General features: G+C 58.8%; 3 non-coding genes across 3 annotated transcripts in view; all 3 read right to left on the bottom strand.

Annotated features, from left to right (window-relative positions):
• Positions 1-3,065, bottom strand: part of LOC124772539 — a 6,519-nt gene extending 3,454 nt beyond the window's left edge. The window contains exon 1 of the ribosomal RNA XR_007014082.1: positions 1-3,065. This exon is cut by the window's left edge and continues 3,454 nt beyond it. This is a non-coding gene — a ribosomal RNA (large subunit ribosomal RNA).
• Positions 3,066-3,253: 188 nt separating this feature from the next.
• On the bottom strand, positions 3,254-3,408 carry LOC124772627. The gene has a single exon (XR_007014096.1). It is a non-coding gene; the product is annotated as a 5.8S ribosomal RNA (ribosomal RNA).
• Positions 3,409-3,759: 351 nt separating this feature from the next.
• On the bottom strand, positions 3,760-5,668 carry LOC124772819. Its single transcript, XR_007014279.1, has one exon. It is a non-coding gene; the product is annotated as a small subunit ribosomal RNA (ribosomal RNA).
• Positions 5,669-7,500: the final 1,832 nt, after the last annotated feature.

The raw sequence follows: 7,500 nt of genomic DNA, 5'->3' as shown, positions 1-7,500 counted from the left end.
AATGCCCGCTGACGTTCGTCCACAGCACATGCACGCATCAGGCGTGACGCGAGAACCTTGTGAAAGGTCCGCGCCAACACCGAGCAGACCGTAATGGGGCGAAAGTCAGCGGGGGATGTTGGTGCAGCCGTTTTGGGGAGAAGTGACGTCCGGGCGCGAAGCAGACGCTCGGGGAGGGCGCGGGCCAGGAGTCATAGTTACTCCCGCCGTTTACCCGCGCTTGCTTGAATTTCTTCACGTTGACATTCAGAGCACTGGGCAGAAATCACATTGCGTCAACACCCGCTAGGGCCATCGCAATGCTTTGTTTTAATTAGACAGTCGGATTCCCCCAGTCCGTGCCAGTTCTGAGTTGATCGTTGAATGGCGGCCGAAGAGAATCCGCGCACCCGCGCGCCCCCGGAGGAGCACGCTAAGGCGGACGCGGCCTCGCAGCAAGGAAGATCCGTGGGAGGCCAAGGCACGGGACCGAGCTCGGATCCTGCACGCAGGTTGAAGCACCGGGGCGCGAACGCCGCGCAGGCGCGCGCATCCTGCACCGCCGGCCAGCACGAGGCCGACCAACGGCGAGAGCAGACCACGCCCGCGCTAAACGCCCGCACTTACCGGCACCCCTACGGCACTCACCTCGCCCAGGCCCGGCACGTTAGCGCTGACCCACTTCCCGACCAAGCCCGACACGCCCCGATCCTCAGAGCCAATCCTTATCCCGGAGTTACGGATCCAATTTGCCGACTTCCCTTACCTACATTATTCTATCGACTAGAGGCTCTTCACCTTGGAGACCTGCTGCGGATATGGGTACGAACCAGCGCGACACCTCCACGTGGCCCTCTCCCGGATTTTCAAGGTCCGAGGGGAAGATCGGGACACCGCCGCAACTGCGGTGCTCTTCGCGTTCCAAACCCTATCTCCCTGCTAGAGGATTCCAGGGAACTCGAACGCTCATGCAGAAAAGAAAACTCTTCCCCGATCTCCCGACGGCGTCTCCGGGTCCTTTTGGGTTACCCCGACGAGCATCTCTAAAAGAGGGGCCCGACTTGTATCGGTTCCGCTGCCGGGTTCCGGAATAGGAACCGGATTCCCTTTCGCCCAACGGGGGCCAGCACAAAGCGCATCATGCTATGACGGCCCCCATCAACATCGGATTTCTCCTAGGGCTTAGGATCGACTGACTCGTGTGCAACGGCTGTTCACACGAAACCCTTCTCCGCGTCAGCCCTCCAGGGCCTCGCTGGTTTATTTGCTACTACCACCAAGATCTGCACCGACGGCGGCTCCAGGCAGGCTCACGCCCAGACCCTTCTGCGCCCACCGCCGCGACCCTCCTACTCGTCAGGGCTTCGCGGCCAGCCGCAAGGACCGGCCATGACTGCCAGACTGACGGCCGAGTATAGGCACGACGCTTCAGCGCCATCCATTTTCAGGGCTAGTTGCTTCGGCAGGTGAGTTGTTACACACTCCTTAGCGGATTCCGACTTCCATGGCCACCGTCCTGCTGTCTTAAGCAACCAACGCCTTTCATGGTTTCCCATGAGCGTCGATTCGGGCGCCTTAACTCGGCGTTTGGTTCATCCCACAGCGCCAGTTCTGCTTACCAAAAGTGGCCCACTTGGCACTCCGATCCGAGTCGTTTGCTCGCGGCTTCAGCATATCAAGCAAGCCGGAGATCTCACCCATTTAAAGTTTGAGAATAGGTTGAGGTCGTTTCGGCCCCAAGGCCTCTAATCATTCGCTTTACCGGATGAGACTCGTACGAGCACCAGCTATCCTGAGGGAAACTTCGGAGGGAACCAGCTACTAGATGGTTCGATTAGTCTTTCGCCCCTATACCCAGCTCCGACGATCGATTTGCACGTCAGAATCGCTACGGACCTCCATCAGGGTTTCCCCTGACTTCGTCCTGGCCAGGCATAGTTCACCATCTTTCGGGTCCCAACGTGTACGCTCTAGGTGCGCCTCACCTCGCAATGAGGACGAGACGCCCCGGGAGTGCGGAGGCCGCCGCCCCGTGAAGGGCGGGGAAGCCCCATCCTCCCTCGGCCCGCGCAAGGCGAGACCTTCACTTTCATTACGCCTTTAGGTTTCGTACAGCCCAATGACTCGCGCACATGTTAGACTCCTTGGTCCGTGTTTCAAGACGGGTCGTGAAATTGTCCAAAGCTGAAGCGCCGCTGACGGGAGCGATTATTCCGCCCGAGAGCATCCCGAGCCAACAGCGGCGCGGGTCCGGGGCCGGGCCAGGTAGGTCCGTCATCCGGGAAGAACCGCGCGCGCTTGCCGGGAGCCCGAGCGCCCAAAGGGGCGAATCGACTCCTCCAGATATACCGCCGGGCAGCCAGCCAGGACACCGGGGCTCTGCCCAACAGACGCGAACCGAGGCCCGCGGAAGGACAGGCTGCGCACCCGGGCCGTAGGCCGGCACCCAGCGGGTCGCGACGTCCTACTAGGGGAGAAGTGCGGCCCACCGCACACCGGAACGGCCCCACCCCGCGGCGAGTGGAAAGGCAACCGGACACGACCCCGCCGCGGATTGCTCCGCGCGGGCGGCCGGCCCCATCTGCCGAGGGCGGAGGCCAGTGGCCGGATGGGCGTGAATCTCACCCGTTCGACCTTTCGGACTTCTCACGTTTACCCCAGAACGGTTTCACGTACTTTTGAACTCTCTCTTCAAAGTTCTTTTCAACTTTCCCTCACGGTACTTGTTCGCTATCGGTCTCATGGTCATATTTAGTCTCAGATGGAGTTTACCACCCACTTGGAGCTGCACTCTCAAGCAACCCGACTCGAAGGAGAGGTCCCGCCGACGCTCGCACCGGCCGCTACGGGCCTGGCACCCTCTACGGGCCGTGGCCTCATTCAAGTTGGACTTGGGCTCGGCGCGAGGCGTCGGGGTAGTGGACCCTCCCAAACACCACATGCCACGACAGGCGGCAGCCTGCGGGGTTCGGTGCTGGACTCTTCCCTGTTCGCTCGCCGCTACTGGGGGAATCCTTGTTAGTTTCTTTTCCTCCGCTTAGTAATATGCTTAAATTCAGCGGGTAGTCTCGCCTGCTCTGAGGTCGTTGTACGAGGTGTCGCACGCCACACCGCCAGCCGGCTGTGCACGCTACCGAGAAAGTACCGGTATGCGAACCGCCAGGCGACGGGCGCGCATCGCACGTTTGAGGAGACGCGGCCGGCCCCACAGGCGGCCGCGACACTCCCAGGTCTGCGAAGCGGGGCAAACGCCGCGCGCTTCAGTATACGTAGCCGACCCTCAGCCAGACGTGGCCCGGGAACGGAATCCATGGACCGCAATGTGCGTTCGAAACGTCGATGTTCATGTGTCCTGCAGTTCACATGTCGACGCGCAATTTGCTGCGTTCTTCATCGACCCACGAGCCGAGTGATCCACCGTCCTGGGTGATCTTTTCTCAGTTTCCGCCGCCTCTTTCGAGACGGTCGCATAGGCGGGAGTGAGGCGTGTGGCGGCCCCTGTTCCAGCGTTCTGTGTCCAACGGCCTCACGGCCGACGGGCGTCGTACGGCTCCACACCGGAGCGGACAGGCACTCGGGCGAAAGTCATTCAAAACCGGCGCCAGGCGCCAGGTGCCGCACGCCAGCCGCTCCAGCGCTTCAGCGCTCGTACCACACAACATTGCCGCTAGTTTTGAGAGGCACGCGTGGTTCCGCACGCGGCGCACGGCTACTGCGAGCCGTACAGGTAGCGTGTTGCGCGACACGACACGCACATCGAAAGACATGCAGTCTAGTCGGTAATGATCCTTCCGCAGGTTCACCTACGGAAACCTTGTTACGACTTTTACTTCCTCTAAATGATCAAGTTTGGTCATCTTTCCGGTAGCATCGGCAACGACAGAGTCAATGCCGCGTACCAGTCCGAAGACCTCACTAAATCATTCAATCGGTAGTAGCGACGGGCGGTGTGTACAAAGGGCAGGGACGTAATCAACGCGAGCTTATGACTCGCGCTTACTGGGAATTCCTCGTTCATGGGGAACAATTGCAAGCCCCAATCCCTAGCACGAAGGAGGTTCAGCGGGTTACCCCGACCTTTCGGCCTAGGAAGACACGCTGATTCCTTCAGTGTAGCGCGCGTGCGGCCCAGAACATCTAAGGGCATCACAGACCTGTTATTGCTCAATCTCGTGCGGCTAGAAGCCGCCTGTCCCTCTAAGAAGAAAAGTAATCGCTGACAGCACGAAGGATGTCACGCGACTAGTTAGCAGGCTAGAGTCTCGTTCGTTATCGGAATTAACCAGACAAATCGCTCCACCAACTAAGAACGGCCATGCACCACCACCCACCGAATCAAGAAAGAGCTATCAATCTGTCAATCCTTCCGGTGTCCGGGCCTGGTGAGGTTTCCCGTGTTGAGTCAAATTAAGCCGCAGGCTCCACTCCTGGTGGTGCCCTTCCGTCAATTCCTTTAAGTTTCAGCTTTGCAACCATACTTCCCCCGGAACCCAAAAGCTTTGGTTTCCCGGAGGCTGCCCGCCGAGTCATCGGAGGAACTGCGGCGGATCGCTGGCTGGCATCGTTTATGGTTAGAACTAGGGCGGTATCTGATCGCCTTCGAACCTCTAACTTTCGTTCTTGATTAATGAAAACATACTTGGCAAATGCTTTCGCTTCTGTTCGTCTTGCGACGATCCAAGAATTTCACCTCTAACGTCGCAATACGAATGCCCCCGCCTGTCCCTATTAATCATTACCTCGGGTTCCGAAAACCAACAAAATAGAACCGAGGTCCTATTCCATTATTCCATGCACACAGTATTCAGGCGGGCTTGCCTGCTTTAAGCACTCTAATTTGTTCAAAGTAAACGTGCCGGCCCACCGAGACACTCAATAAAGAGCACCCTGGTAGGATTTCAACGGGGTCCGCCTCGGGACGCACGAGCACGCACGGGGCGGTCGCACGCCTTCAGCTCGCCCCACCGGCAGGACGTCCCACGATACATGCCAGTTAAACACCGACGGGCGGTGAACCAACAGCGTGGGACACAAATCCAACTACGAGCTTTTTAACCGCAACAACTTTAATATACGCTATTGGAGCTGGAATTACCGCGGCTGCTGGCACCAGACTTGCCCTCCAATAGATACTCGTTAAAGGATTTAAAGTGTACTCATTCCGATTACGGGGCCTCGGATGAGTCCCGTATCGTTATTTTTCGTCACTACCTCCCCGTGCCGGGAGTGGGTAATTTGCGCGCCTGCTGCCTTCCTTGGATGTGGTAGCCGTTTCTCAGGCTCCCTCTCCGGAATCGAACCCTGATTCCCCGTTACCCGTTACAACCATGGTAGGCGCAGAACCTACCATCGACAGTTGATAAGGCAGACATTTGAAAGATGCGTCGCCGGTACGAGGACCGTGCGATCAGCCCAAAGTTATTCAGAGTCACCAAGGCAAACGGACCGGACGAGCCGACCGATTGGTTTTGATCTAATAAAAGCGTCCCTTCCATCTCTGGTCGGGACTCTGTTTGCATGTATTAGCTCTAGAATTACCACAGTTATCCAAGTAACGTGGGTACGATCTAAGGAACCATAACTGATTTAATGAGCCATTCGCGGTTTCACCTTAATGCGGCTTGTACTGAGACATGCATGGCTTAATCTTTGAGACAAGCATATGACTACTGGCAGGATCAACCAGGGAGCTGCGTCAACTAGAGCTGAGCAGCCGGCCGCCCGGGAGTGTGTCCCGGGGGCCCGCGCGAACACGCAAGCGTCCGCTCAATCATTCTGCAAACAGGAGGAGGCTGAGCTCCCCTGCAAAATACACCTCGAAACCCTCTCAGGTCCCGGCGGCGCGCAGCGCCGTCCCAAGTACTTGGTCGGGTTCGAGAGAGGCGCAATCGCCCGGAGTTAGGCGAGTAGACGCTTTCGGTGCGACCACCCGTGCTCCCAACTGAGCTTGCCGCTGCCGACAGAGGCCCGGGAGCGTGCTGTCGTGGCATTGCCGGCGGGAGACAACACGCGCCACCTACGGTGACCGGCAGCTCCAACGCCAGCGCCACAGAAGGACAAAAGCCCCACTTGGGTGCCGAAGCGAACTCTCCCAGCACAGCGCACGCGCCAACACATCCGCACAGCTGCGATACAAACCACCAGCGAGAACCGCTGGGGCGACCGAGCAGCAGACGGCGTCGCGGCGCCGAGCGCCGGGCGGCGGCGCATCCTCAACGCACACAGTCCTCAATCGGACCAGCACACTGAAGATGTCCACCGCGCTTCGCACCGGGCCCGCGAGGACCTACTTTGGCCGCACGGCGCCGCGCGCAGGGTGCGCCGGCGCGCAGCTGCGACGCCTGCCGCGTCCGTCGGCCGGCGCGCCTGCCACTGGCCGCCCCCACCAGCCGGCTGTAGCGCGTGCGCCCACGCACCGCGCGGCCAGCACGCCGGGAGGCGCCCCCTCACCGGCCGGGGACGGTCCCACCCAGCCACCGCCGCGTATCGCTTCACACCCAGATGCCGTTCAGTTTCGTCGGCATGGTGGGTATCGCTGGAACAACCGGTTAGTACCTCAACCTATCGTCGCCATCACCGATTCACCCCTAGCGAGAACAACCGCACCACAACAGGTTACCATTTCTTCATTTGTGTAACTTCACCAGAAAACGCAGGCGTCCATCGCCATTTGCAACTTCAACGATTATTGCATGCCTGTGTCAGGTGTCACGCCACACTACGTCTGCCCACATACACGCAACAAAATGTGCACGCCTAGACAATACGTGGAAGGTGGCCCCCGTACGTATGCGATGTCCATTGCTCGAACGACTGTCAACCGGCCTCTGTAGCATGTCGCAGATATGGAACGCGGTGCACCATGCCATCACGGTGTGTGAGGAGAGACGACTAGGTCCGAATACATCAACAGACAGCTCATGCTGATCGCCATCCACGGCGTCCGTTCCTCCCACACGTCTCTATGGCGTACCACACTGCAATCCAGCTCTCATAGGGAGACGACACGTAGCTGCGTGCACAATATTTGCACTGTATGGTCCGCCGTTTTTGGGCGCAGTCGTTGTACGGTCACACATGTGCCACGATGTATCATTCAGTACATAAGGACGAATGTGCAGTACAGATTGTGGTTCACGCGTACGACATCAGCGGACAGTTGACACAGGCCGCACCACAACGTAGCCTGCGTACGTCGCATGCGAAGGGCATTGAACATGCAAACTTGTCACCAACCAGCTTGCGAAGGCAGGGGGCAAGGTGGGGACGTGGGGACGTGGGGAGGGGTGGGGGGGGGGCGGTATGTACGTCCTGCTGCCATCCACATTACAGTGTACAGCAGGAGCATGTGGAAAGTCAGCAAGACTTGCAAGGTGTTTAACATGAAGCGATACACAGGGGAGCGGGCAGTGCGAGTAGCGAACTATATTGCGAGGGTTGCGGGTGGGCAACACTACACTAATTGAACGAGTCGTATAACAATTACAGAGCAGGTTTAGGCGACAACGTGGGTTACGTTAG

This window comes from Schistocerca piceifrons, unplaced genomic scaffold (genome assembly GCF_021461385.2).
Source record: "Schistocerca piceifrons isolate TAMUIC-IGC-003096 unplaced genomic scaffold, iqSchPice1.1 HiC_scaffold_943, whole genome shotgun sequence".
NCBI lineage: Eukaryota > Metazoa > Arthropoda > Insecta > Orthoptera > Acrididae > Schistocerca > Schistocerca piceifrons.
The sequence above is the reverse complement of the archived record's forward strand: the minus strand, read 5'-3'. Positions and strand labels throughout refer to the sequence as shown.